Raw genomic sequence first — 12,741 nt, 5'->3', positions numbered from 1 at the left:
TGACGGATTTCAAACATAAAATAATAAAAATAAATATTTGTGTTTTTTTAACCGTTTCCAAAAAAAATTGGGGTGGGTGGGGTGGGGGGGGGGTATAGTGTGAGGGTGTGGTGGTTATTTGTGAGATGATTTAAAAAAAAATTGGGGGGGAGGGCACGGGGGAGGATGGTTTGGGTGGAGTCTATTGTGGTATATCAGGTAAGAGTAGTTTTGTCAAAGTATCAATCAAATCTAATCATAACTAAAGAAGTTATGGCAATTTTAGCAAAATTTAATAATTTGACCTTGAGAGTCAAGGTCACTCAAAGGTCAAGGTAAAATTCAACTTGCCAGGTACAGTAACCTCGTGATAGCATGAAAGTATTTGAAGTTTGAAAGCAATAGCCTTGATACTTAAGAAGTAAAGTGGATCGAAACACAATATTTAACCATATATTCAAAGTTACTAAGTCAAAAAGGGCCATAATTCCGTAAAATTGACAACCAGAGTTATGCATATTGTCCTTTTACTGTACCCTTATGATAGTTTGCGAGTGTTCCAAGTATGAAAGCAATATCTATGATACTTTAGGCGGTAAAGTGGACCAAAACACAAAACTTAACAAAATTTTCAATTTTCTGAGTATAAAGGGCCCATAATTCCGTCCAAATGCCAGTCAGAGTTACATAACTTTGCCTGCACAGTCCCCTTATGATAGTTAATAAGTGTTGCAAGTATGAAAGCAATAGCTTTGATACTGTAGGAATAAAGTGGACCTAAACACAAAACTTAACCAAATTTTCAATTTTCTAAGTATAAAAAGGGCACATAATTCTGTCAAAATGCCAGTCAGAGTTACATAACTTTGCCTGCACAGTCCCCTTATGATAGTTAGTAAGTGTTGCAAGTATGAAAGCAACAGCTTTGATACTTAAGGAATAAAATGGACCTAAACACAAAACTTAACCAAAATTTTCAATTTTCTAAGTATAAAAAGGGCACATAATTCTGTCAAAATGCATGCCAGAGTTATCTAACTTTGCCTGCCCAGTCCCCTCATGATAGTAAGTAAGTGTACCAAGTTTGAATGCAATAGCATTGATACTTTCTGGGAAAAGTGGACCTTAACGCAAAACTTAACCAAAATTTTAAATTTTCTAAGTATAAAAAGGGCACATAATTCTGTCAAAATGCACGCCAGAGTTATCTAACTTTGCCTACCCAGTCCCCTCATGATAGTCAGTAAGTGTACCAAGTTTGAATGCAATAGCAATGATACTTTCTGAGAAAAGTGGACCTAACGCAAAACTTAACCGGACGCCGACGCAGACGCCGACGCCAAGGTGATGACAATAGCTCATTTTTTTTTTCAAAAAATAGATGAGCTAAAAAAATACATCTTATTTATTATAGATTGTGTTTATGTTCTGTAAAGATTTTAGCCTTCTATGTACGTTGAAAAATAAATTTAATACTAGAAATGGCGCGGCAGAGGCCGACGCGTATCCCCACGCCGAATGTTTGACCTAGGTGTGCCCCAGGGTTGGTAATGGGGCCATGCATAGCTGAGATTGACCGTATTGTCATAAGAGAAGTTCATCATCAATTAGAAGTGAATTGGTGTAGAAATGAAGAAGTTATAGTAAAAGGCAATTTTGGGTGGGTGTGACATATGTGGGCAGGGCGCCCCAGGGTTGGTAATGGGGCCATGCATAGTTGAGATTGACCGTATTGTCATAAGAGAGGTTCAGTATCAATTTGAAGTGAATCGGTGTAGAAATGAAGAAATTATAGTAAAAGGCAATTTTGGGTGGGTGTGGTCTATGTGGGCGGGGCGCCCCAGGGTTGGTAATGGGGCCATGCATAGTTGAGATTGACTGTATTGTCATAAGAGAAGTTCAATATCAATTTGAAGTGAATCGGTGTAGAAATGAAGAAATTATAGTAAAGGCAATTTTGGGTGGGTGTGGTCTATGTGGGCGGGGCCCCAGGGTTGGTTATGGGAACATGCATAGTTGAGATTGACCCTAATGTCATAAGAGAAGTTCAGTATCAATTTGAAGTGAATCCGTGTAGAAATGAAAAAATTATAGTAAATGGAATTTTTGGTGGGTGTGGCCTATGTGGGCGGGCGCCCAGGGTTGGGATTGGGGCCATGCATAGTTGAGATTGACCCTAATGTCATAACAAAAGTTCAGTATCAATTTGAAGTGAATCCGTGTAGAAATGAAAAAATTATAGTAAATGGAAATTTTTGGTGGGTGTGGCCTATGTGGGCGGGGCGCCCCAGGGTTGGGAATGGGGCCATGCATGGTTGAGATTGACCGTATTGTCATAGGTGAGGTCCAGTATCAATTTGAAGTGAATCGGTGTAGAAATAAAGAAGTAAATGTAAAATAACCTAAAAAAATGAGTGATAATTTCTGACGCGGCCCCACCCCAACCCCTATAACTTTTGACCCAGGGGTCAGATCAAAATTCCAAATAGTGCAGGGTCGCACATATGCTCATAGCTACCATGTGTGTAAATTTCAAGGTTCTAGTGCTTTTAGTGTAGGAGGAGATAGTGGCCAGGACGGACGGACAGACGGACAGACGGACGGACAGACGGACGGACGGCGGAGATCACCACAATATCCCCACCTTTTTTTCAAAAAGCGTGGGGATAATAACAAATAACATTATCTATCAAATCTACGTCATGTGATAATGTCATTGCGATACGACTGTTAATTGAAACATCCCGAATTGGCGCCACCGCCTATCATTAGCGCCACCTCCTAAGCATTGGCTCCATCTCTTTTTGGAAAAATGCAAAATTATCTACTACGTCGGCAAGAAGACAATATTTGTGTGCATGCAGCATCGAATGTATGTTGTACGCAATCGTTTGACGCCATTGACATGTTCTCGAGACACAGGAAAAATTCATCGAAATGCTTTTTAAAACTTCACCATGCCACAACTTATAAAGGTTCTCATGATTTTAAATGGGTTGAGAATGTACATTGCCCGATTTTAAAAATGATGCGAATTATGTCGAAAAGGCATATAAAACCTAATCACCCTGTAAAATTGTCCATGAAATTTCAAAACATCCGGGCCTGAGCGCCACCTCGGAAGTTGCATTGGCTCATTTATTAATGCATCGCAAAAAACAGGTCGCGCGCGTGATTAACGGCCGTGAAAGAGAAACGTAGCGCATAAGGGACCAATGACGACTGAAGGTTATACATATTCACAACATGATTATAATGGTGAAGATGATCATACTGCTGATCTATGGATTTAGAGGGACTAAAAAAATGGCAGAGGGTTTACAAAAATGATGTGAATAATTCTTGGCCAGGTGTGAGGTTAAGGACTTTCTTAAATCAGTTGCATTTTCATAGACCGCTCCGTAGCGGCGACCCGAGTTTAATTCATGTGTGTGGTTGACATGTACGTGTGTCTAGTTCATCTGTTGGTTGTTATGTACGTGTGTCTAGTTCATCTGTTGGTTGTAATGTACGTGTGTATAGTTCATCTGTTTGTTGTTATGAACGTGTGTCTAGTTCATCTGTTGGTTGTAATGTACGTGTGTCTAGTTCATCTGTTGGTTGTAATGTACGTGTGCCTAGTTCATCTGTTGGTTGTAATGTACATGTGCCTAGTTCATCTGTTGGTTGTTATGTACGTGTGTCTAGTTCATCTGTTGGTTGTAATGTACGTGTGTATAGTTCATCTGTTTGTTGTTATGAACATGTGTCTAGTTCATCTGTTGGTTGTAATGTACGTGTGTCTAGTTCATCTGTTGGTTGTAATGTACGTGTGCCTAGTTCATCTGTTGGTTGTAATGTACATGTGCCTAGTTCATCTGTTGGTTGTTATGTACGTGTGTCTAGTTCATCTGTTGGTTGTTATGTACGTGTGTCTAATTCATCTGTTGGTTGTAATGTATGTGTGCCTAGTTCATCTGTTGGTTGTTATGTACGTGTGCCTAGTTCATCTGTTGGCTGTTATGTACGTGTGTCTTGTTCATCTGTTGGTTGTCATGTACATGTGCCTAGTTCATCTATTGGTTGTTATGTACGTGTGTCTAGTTCATCTGTTGGTTGTTATGTACGTGTGCCTAATTCATCTAATGGTTGTTATGTACGTGAGTCTAGTTCATCTGTTGGTTGTTATGTACGTGTGTCTAGTTCATCTGTTGGTTGTTATGTACGTGTGCCTAGTTTAGCTGTTGGTTGTTATGTACGTGTGTCTAGTTCATCTGTTGGTTTTTATGTACGTGTGCCTAGTTCATCTGTTGGTTGTTATGTACGTGTGCCTAGTTCACCTGTTGGTTGTTAAGTACGTGTTCCTAGTTCATCTGTTGGTTGTTATGTTTGTGTGCCTAGTTCATCTGTTGGTTGTTATGCACGTGTGCCTAGTTAATCTGTTAGTTGTTATGTACGTGTGCCTAGTTCATCTGTTTTGCGTTTCACTGTTTTGCTTGACAATAATAAAGGGCCACATGGTATAATAACTTATCTCGCCTGCTTGTGCATAAACTCTCTGTCTCTGTCTCTCTCGCCCTCGCCCTCTCTCTCTCTGTCTCTCTCTGTCTCTCTCTGTCTCTCTCTGTCTCTCTCTGTCTCTCTCTGTCTCTCTCTGTCTCTCTCTGTCTCTCTATGTCTCTCTCTGTCTCTCTCTGTCTCTCGCACTTATCCGGCATTCACAACCATCTTTGCAGTCAGAGGCCGTAGACGTTAAACAATATTGCAAGAGCGACTCTGCATGTTATTATAAACCGTTCTGTCGTGGTCAATGAGTTCAAACTTGTATTAACGACAAAGGACACGACTATCGTTTAAATACCCAGGACACAACTCAAAAATGGTATTAACATTGAAAAATAACGGTTTAAACCTATACAATTGAAAAATATGTAGTCGGAGTGAAAATTATTTTCTCTGTATCTAAATAAATATGGTGATTTTCCCGTTTATTCTTTTCATCCGTTTGTAAACATCGATTTACATCTTTTTACGGAATACCGTAAGGGCCATCGTGGGTACATATAAAATGATGACGACATTGCGACAATACGATGGCGAGAATGCAAGAACGTGATGGCGAGAATGCGAGAACGCGAGAGTACGATGACGAAAATGCGACAATACGATGACCACAGAGTGACAATACGATGGCGAGAATGCGAGAACGCGATGGCGAGAATACGATGAAACGATGATACGATGGCGACTGTACGATATGAATATCGCATCGTCGCCATCATACAATCGCACTGTCGCCATCGTATTGTCGCACTGTCGCATTGTCGTCATCGTACTATCGCGTTCTCGCATTCTCGCCATCGCGTTCTCGCAATCGTATGGTCGCACTGTCGTCATCGTATTCTCGTGTTCTCTCACTCTCTGGATTTCAATGTGTAACCACGATGGTCCTAACGGTATTCCGTATCTTTCTAGTCGTGGTTGTCTATGTTCTTCTTCAGCGATAAGTCATGACTGTCTTTGTCATATTGCAGCGATAAGTCATGACTGTCTGTCATATTGCAGTGATAAGCCATGACTGTCTTTGTCATATTGCAACGATAAGTCATGACTGTCTTTGTCATATTGCAACGATAAATCATGACTGTCTTTGTCATATTGCAGCGATAAGTCATGACTGTCTTTGTCATATTGCAGCGATAAGTCATGGCTGTCTTTGTCATATTGCAGCGATAAGTCATGACTGTCTTTGTCATATTACAGCAATAAGTCGTGACTGTCTTTGTCATATTGCAGCGATAAGTCATGACTGTCTTTGTCATATTGCAGCGATAAGTCATGACTGTCTTTGTCATATTGCAGCGATAAGTCTTGACTGTCTTTGTCATATTGCAGCGATAAGTCGGGGCTGTCTTTGTCATATTGCAGCGATAAGTCATGACTGTCTTTGTCATATTGCAGCGATAAGTCATGACTGTCTTTGTCATATTGCAGCGATAAGTCATGACTGTCTTTGTCATATTGCAGCGATAAGTCATGACTGTCTTTGTCATGTTGCAGCGATGAGTCATGACTGTCTTTGTAATATTGCAGTGATAAGTCATGACTGTCTTTGTCATATTGCAGCGATAAGTCATGACTGTCTTTGTCATATTGCAGCGATAAGTCGGGGCTGTCTTTGTCATATTGCAGTGTTAATTCATGACTGTCTTTGTCATATTGCAGCGATAAGTCATAACTGTCTTTGTCATATTGCAGCGATAAGTCATGACTGTCTTTGTCATATTGCAGCGATAAGTCATGACTGTCTTTGTCATATTTCAGCAATAAGTCAAGACTGTCTTTGTCATATTGCAGCGATAAGTCATGGCTGTCTTTGTCATATTGCAGCGATAAGTCATGACTGTCTTTGTCATATTGCAGCGATAAGTCATGACTGTCTTTGTCATATTGCTGCAATAAGTCAAGACTGTCTTTGTCATATTGCAGCGATAAGTCATGGCTGTCTTTGTCATATTGCAGCGATAAGTCGGGGCTGTCTTTGTCATATTGCAGTGTTAATTCATGACTGTCTTTGTCATATTGCAGTGTTAATTCATGACTGTCTTTGTCATATTGCAGCGATAAGTCATGACTGTCTTTGTCATATTGCAGCGATAAGTCATGACTGTCTTTGTCATATTGCAGCGATAAGTCATGACTGTCTTTGTCATATTGCAGCGATAAGTCATGACTGTCTTTGTCATGTTGCAGCGATGAGTCATGACTGTCTTTGTAATATTGCAGTGATAAGTCATGACTGTCTTTGTCATATTGCAGCGATAAGTCATGACTGTCTTTGTCATATTGCAGCGATAAGTCGGGGCTGTCTTTGTCATATTGCAGTGTTAATTCATGACTGTCTTTGTCATATTGCAGCGATAAGTCATGACTGTCTTTGTCATATTGCAGCGATAAGTCATGACTGTCTTTGTCATATTGCAGCGATAAGTCATGACTGTCTTTGTCATATTGCAGCGATAAGTCAAGACTGTCTTTGTCATATTGCAGCGATAAGTCATGGCTGTCTTTGTCATATTGCAGCGATAAGTCATGACTGTCTTTGTCATGTTGCAGCTATAAGTCATGACTGTCTTTGTCATATTGCAGCAATAAGTCATGACTGTCTTTGTCATATCGCAGCGATAAGTCATGACTGTCTTTGTCATATTGCAGCGATAAGTCATGACTGTCTTTGTCATATTGCAGCGATAAGTAATGACTGTCTTTGTCATATTGCAGCAATAAGTCATGACTGTCTTTGTCATATCGCAGCGATAAGTCATGACTGTCTTTGTCATATTGCAGCGATAAGTCGGGGCTGTCTTTGTCATATTGCAGCGATAAGTCATGACTGTCTTTGTCATATTGCAGCGATAAGTAATGACTGTCTTTGTCATATTGCAGCGATAAGTCGCGGCTGTCTTCCTGAGCTTAAGACCATCCCACAATGTAGACGGGCCCGTGACGGGGACATCGTAGGCACAATCTGCGCCTGCAACGGAGACTTTTGCAACACATCGCCGCGTGACACGAATGTCCGCATCGCATGTGCCTTAGTTGGCAGTATGACAGCGTCGTGGATGATTGTTTGGTACCTTGTGATAACTTGACAGTCTTATTCAGAAGCGAGTTTCGAAAAAAGTATTTTTAAGGACATACGTCAAGTTTTCGACCAAAAATGTTTCTGCTTTTGAAGAAAGTAAGAGCAGGTGTGATTAAAAAAAATACTTTTTAAAATTAGTTGAGATTCAGTTTAAAAAGTGCGCATATGAGAAAAGCGAAGTGTAGTTTCGAACAAAAACGTTTTTCTTGTGAATAACGTAGGTACTTTTCTTTTCTTTACGTTAGCCATATTGCATTAAAAGATTATTTTGCATAAAACCATCATACATGTTTAAATCACTCTATGTTTCGATTTGATTTGTACTTTCCTGCTGTTGTTTGTTTTTGTAGAATTATGCGCACACGGATTGAGTAGATAGCTCAATAGATGGTATCCAACTGTTATTGACTTTGAGTTTTATGAGTATGAATATATGCTTCTCAAAAGAAACCTAAACCTTTCATTTAAATTAACGTAAAGAACTCCTCATTTTAGATCAACATGTCACCGAATATGTTAAGATATACTTCTCAAACAAATGTCGGCGTCCACGTAATCCTCTGGTTAATGTTAACGTTCAACATCTCCATAACGCTGTTAACTCTTCGCACATGAGTTCATTGTCATTATGTAAGGTCACTAACCAAGTTCCATAACTCTGACCTGCAATTTAGTAGAAATATGCCCCTTTTTGCCCAAAGAAACTTCATGTTAACGTGTTCGTGCAAGTACTCCATATTTCTATATTTACTAAGATATTGAAATAGAGCTTTGCATTAGTTAAGGATCTTTATGAACATTTACTCACCTATACTTGCAGCAATAAGTCTTCGCAGCATTTACGCATGATTTAGCCTCGTAATGTATTTAGTAAAGTTAGGTTTCACGGTTTAAGTAGTTGAAATTCAGTTCGCACGCAACAAATGCATATCCCTGTAACTACTTCAGATGTCTTTAGGATCATTATGCGAGGTCACAGACCAAGGTACATAACGCAAGTATGTGGAATGATGCCCATTGTTGTTTTTGGGAATTTTAGATACACTTTTTGGGGCCAACATCTTCTTACTGTTGTCGACATGCAGATCTATCATGGGGTTGCATGTAGGGCCAGTTAGGTGAAATTGGATCTTTTCGATTTCAGTTGTGTGCGATGATTGTTTTCGTAAATTGCTAAGATGAAGATCTTGCTTACAAAGTTACTTACATTCAGCAAAATCAATCGGTAAACAGTTGAGGATCTAGTTTCCTGGCATGAGACTATTTCCTGTTTAATTTATTATTATTCACTTTTAAGTTTACTGCTACATGTATTCAAGATCAAACATGTCTTTGTGGTAGTTATATCAGGTGACAAAAAATTATATATTATACTTTAAAAGCGCTGAATAATAATCGAGCAAACTGGCATGGGACAACTCTTGTTTAAAAACGTGTGGACATTTTCTTCTCAATGTCAGCTTTGCGTTCGCGCCAGTTTCAGTTTGTATAGCGCTATGCCCTGTGGGTAAAATTCAATACTAATAATCATCGAACGAAAACAAACATGGCGTCCCTGGTTACGCTCCAAACGAGGCGCTATCGGTAGCAGGTGCTAAAATATACATGTCAATAAACTTGTGACTTGTTCATTTACATTTTTATTGGAACTTAAACGGACATAACCAATTATTGAAATATGTTAAGTATACGTTAATGAATCAGAGAACACTGAGGGACCGCTGTGTTAAATTTTGGGAATTATATTTAACCATCACAGGTGAGAATTGTCTTCATGTTCACAAGTATGTTATCGCAGTAGGATAAATAACAAGTAGCCATGTCAGTTTATTGCTCGGCGTTAAGATTCTTTATACAGGCGGATTTTTCAACTGATGCAAGTATTGTTTGGGTGAATAATAAAACAATATTATTAGACTTATTGCGAAATTAATTATATATTTATATATCAATTGAAGTAAACACAAACAATTTAACTTTTAAACGTTAGTGTGAACGAAATCTTTACGCCGTAAAATGGTGACTACAGTATGATAGCATAAAAACTTTTCTTAATGTTTTAAAATGTCTTGAGCGCTATATTAAATGGTGTGTTTGAAGCGGGTCATTAGTAGTGGACGAAATTCCGACGGGGTTCATTTGAAGTAATACCTTCTTAACGGTATCAGCTCGCTAATTGAAAGTGTAAAGAATGTTAACACGGTGTATCAGCTTGCCAATGGAAATCAGATATAGTTAATTCACTGAATGCTCGTATTAATATGGTATTAATCAGTTTTGATATTCGGTGTTCAATCTCATTTATATTTAACAATACGATTAATTAAAACTATAGTGTGAATATAGAAAGATGATTTGAAAACGTGTTATTTTATTTGTTACGACGCAGTAATTAAACCAGGGACCTATACAAACAATTTTTGTACAGGTCCCAGGAGCTTCCTGTTTAAAAACAGTATTTGTTAATAATGTTTACTCATTTGCAGTTGCATGTATTTGAAATAGTTAATTATCCGTGCAATGTGGGGGAATAAATCAGTGAACTTTTGTTGACAATGATGTTTACATACAAAAACTTGTATTTACGCAAACACGAATAAACAAACAATAAATCCAAGATATGAGATTAAATAGAATGAAAAGGAGGTTTTAATCCGCTCAAGAATTGTTCACGGATTACTATCAATTCTTTCGAATATATTGTCCGACTAAGGCGCCGTGGTAAGGCCAAAAAGAAAAATAGTTGTGTTTCCGGTCACCCGACCGACCTATCTTTTTGGGGCCGACCCAAAAACCTATTATCCAATATTTGCCTTTTTTTGTTAATTTTTCCCCGTGGAGTTCCGAGTTCGGCGATTTTTTTCCATCTCCGTCCTGTCGAATTCGGCGATTACCAGAATTATTGTATTGTGACCTGCAAAATAACATCCCGTCGCCGCGAACGCTTTATATTATACACATTGTGCAATCGGGGGACCAGCCTGTTTTTCCCGCAAAATTGATATCCGGCGTTCCGTTTGATTGTAAACATGGCGTCGTCCATTTTGTCCGTCAATTTGAACAAATGTTTTCATCATGCCGGAACAAAGTCTTTGAATTCTTATTGAAGAAATTGCTTATTAAAAGTACTACCTCCTTTTGCAACATTACTTTTTAGAACTATTTACACATAAAAGGTTTTTCACAATTTTAAAGAACTAAAAGTAGTCTGCAGCAAAATGAAAATGTTCACCTTCAGATGGTAAAGAGTTACATTGTGTGAAATATCTAACAACAAATATTTGATATAACTGATCCAAACTGCTATATTTACATATTCGAACAGTGTTCAACACTTTACACTGATTTATGGAAAACATGAAAAATAAAAAGAATTTTAAATAATAATAAGTTTTTCCTACCTACCGACCCTACTTGTTTTCAGGAGGTGACATGAAACACAACTATTTTTCTTTTTGGCCTAAACTGACAATCGTTTGTTATCAGGCTCCACACCTAGAGAAAGATTTGCGTTTTCCTGATACATATTAATCCCTTCATTAGTGAAACATCCAAAAACTAGATAAGCTTATGTGAAAAAACCAAAATCGAACCGATGCATACGTACGTAAGAGTATGATCGAATATACGTGCATGATTTGATAAATACATCTATTAAAGAACTTTAACAGAACAACGAAAGCGTGATGGATAAAGACATATATACTTGTGGATCAATATCTTAGACAACCGAATGTTTGGCGTTTAAGTATTCATATTGGTGACGTATCTTTTCACTATTCTTATTCAAATGAGCCGCGTTCTTAGAAAACTGGGCATAATGCATGTGCGTAAAGTGTCATCCCAGATAAGCCTGTGCAGTCCGCACAGGCTAATCAGGGACTACACTTTCCGCTGTTATGACACTTTTCCTTTAAATAAAGTCTCTTCTTAGCAAAAATCCAGTTTAGGCGGAAAGTGTCGTCCCTGATTAGCCTGTGCGGACTGTGTTAATCTGGGACGACACTTTACGTAAATGCATTATGCCCAGTTTTCTTAGATCTCAAATATGTGTCGTTTGGATGATGAACCCGTTATACATTATATGTTGTATTTCGTAAATAAACTATCGTTCATACAGATTCCTTACGTATCATTGTAACAAAAAGCGTGACGATAAAAAGGATTTCAAACAACAACTCGAGACTTTCACAAATGTATTTATTGACAAACCAATGATCTTATAACAGATTTTTTTTATAAAACTGACCAATTGAAGTTCGTTTACAAAACCATGAAAATACCGATTACACAGCAGACCTGTTCTAATAACAATCGAAATTAACCACAAATATTTGCTTTGCATCCATACAATCTTATCTATGTACACTTGAACATAAATAAACAAAAATATCGGCTCAATAGCTAAGTCCATATCTACTAGTTCGTTTTATTATTCCTATTTGTTCAGGAATTAAAAACAAATATTCAAGCGATCTTCACTCGACTATAATTTACAGCCTTTTTGAAGAGATTGTCCCTTTGATGCTCAAGAGCAGTCCATTAGAATGTTTTGTATTTATGCATTTTCAGTATGAGAAATGAATTTGCTTACGATTAAATACGCAAACTGGTGATTCGAATTTTGCATTTTTGTCAATCGTTGATTGTTAGGATTTTGTACTTTAAATAAATAAAACAGATATATAATTCTTCATTTTATTTTGATAAATACATGCGAATAGCCGTCATTATAACTTTAATCATAACTATTGGGACAGATAATTTAATAATATAACTTTGCCCTTTTTGCGACCTGCTATATCATCCAGTCGAACATTTAACCCATTTATGCCTAGCGTCTAGAAAAAAGGCATTGGCAAACAACGTAGACCCAGATGAGACGCCGCGCCTCATCAGGTTCTGTGCTGTTTGCTTTAAGTAATTTCTGTAAGAAATATTCTAAATATAGAAATAAGTAAACTAGAAATCCTTAATTTTGGAAATAGAACTTTGCTGAAGGAAACTAAAGTTGTATTTATATATTCCAAACAATGAAAGTAAACTTGTTTGTGTTCATATTGCTAGTGGAGACATGCCTGTGATTTTGCTTTAACAATAAGGTAAATAAACTTTCAGCCGTTCTAACAAAATGATAA

General features: G+C 37.9%; 3 protein-coding genes across 12 annotated transcripts in view; 2 read left to right on the top strand and 1 right to left on the bottom strand.

Moving 5' to 3' along the window:
* LOC127836334 (uncharacterized) overlaps positions 1-12,741 on the bottom strand; it is a 493,739-nt gene that overhangs the window by 72,305 nt on the left and 408,693 nt on the right. The window lies entirely within an intron of this gene.
* LOC127836703 (uncharacterized) overlaps positions 1-12,741 on the top strand; it is a 64,581-nt gene that overhangs the window by 8,267 nt on the left and 43,573 nt on the right. The gene's annotated exons all lie outside the window — the stretch shown is intronic.
* The window catches only part of LOC127836591 (uncharacterized), a 62,286-nt gene that overhangs the window by 39,294 nt on the left and 10,251 nt on the right, over positions 1-12,741 (top strand). The window contains exon 1 of one of the 3 annotated variants that reach the window (XM_052363294.1): positions 11,182-11,363. The exons of the other annotated variants lie outside the window; for them this stretch is intronic. The gene's annotated coding sequence lies outside the window, so the exon portion shown is untranslated. Of the gene's footprint in view, positions 1-11,181; positions 11,364-12,741 lie in introns of those variants that run through there. 3 annotated transcript variants of the gene reach the window in all.

Source organism: Dreissena polymorpha, chromosome 1 (genome assembly GCF_020536995.1).
Source record: "Dreissena polymorpha isolate Duluth1 chromosome 1, UMN_Dpol_1.0, whole genome shotgun sequence".
NCBI classification, from domain to species: Eukaryota; Metazoa; Mollusca; class Bivalvia; order Myida; family Dreissenidae; genus Dreissena; species Dreissena polymorpha.
Note: the sequence above shows the minus strand (reverse complement) of the source record. Positions and strands in the feature narration are given on the sequence as shown.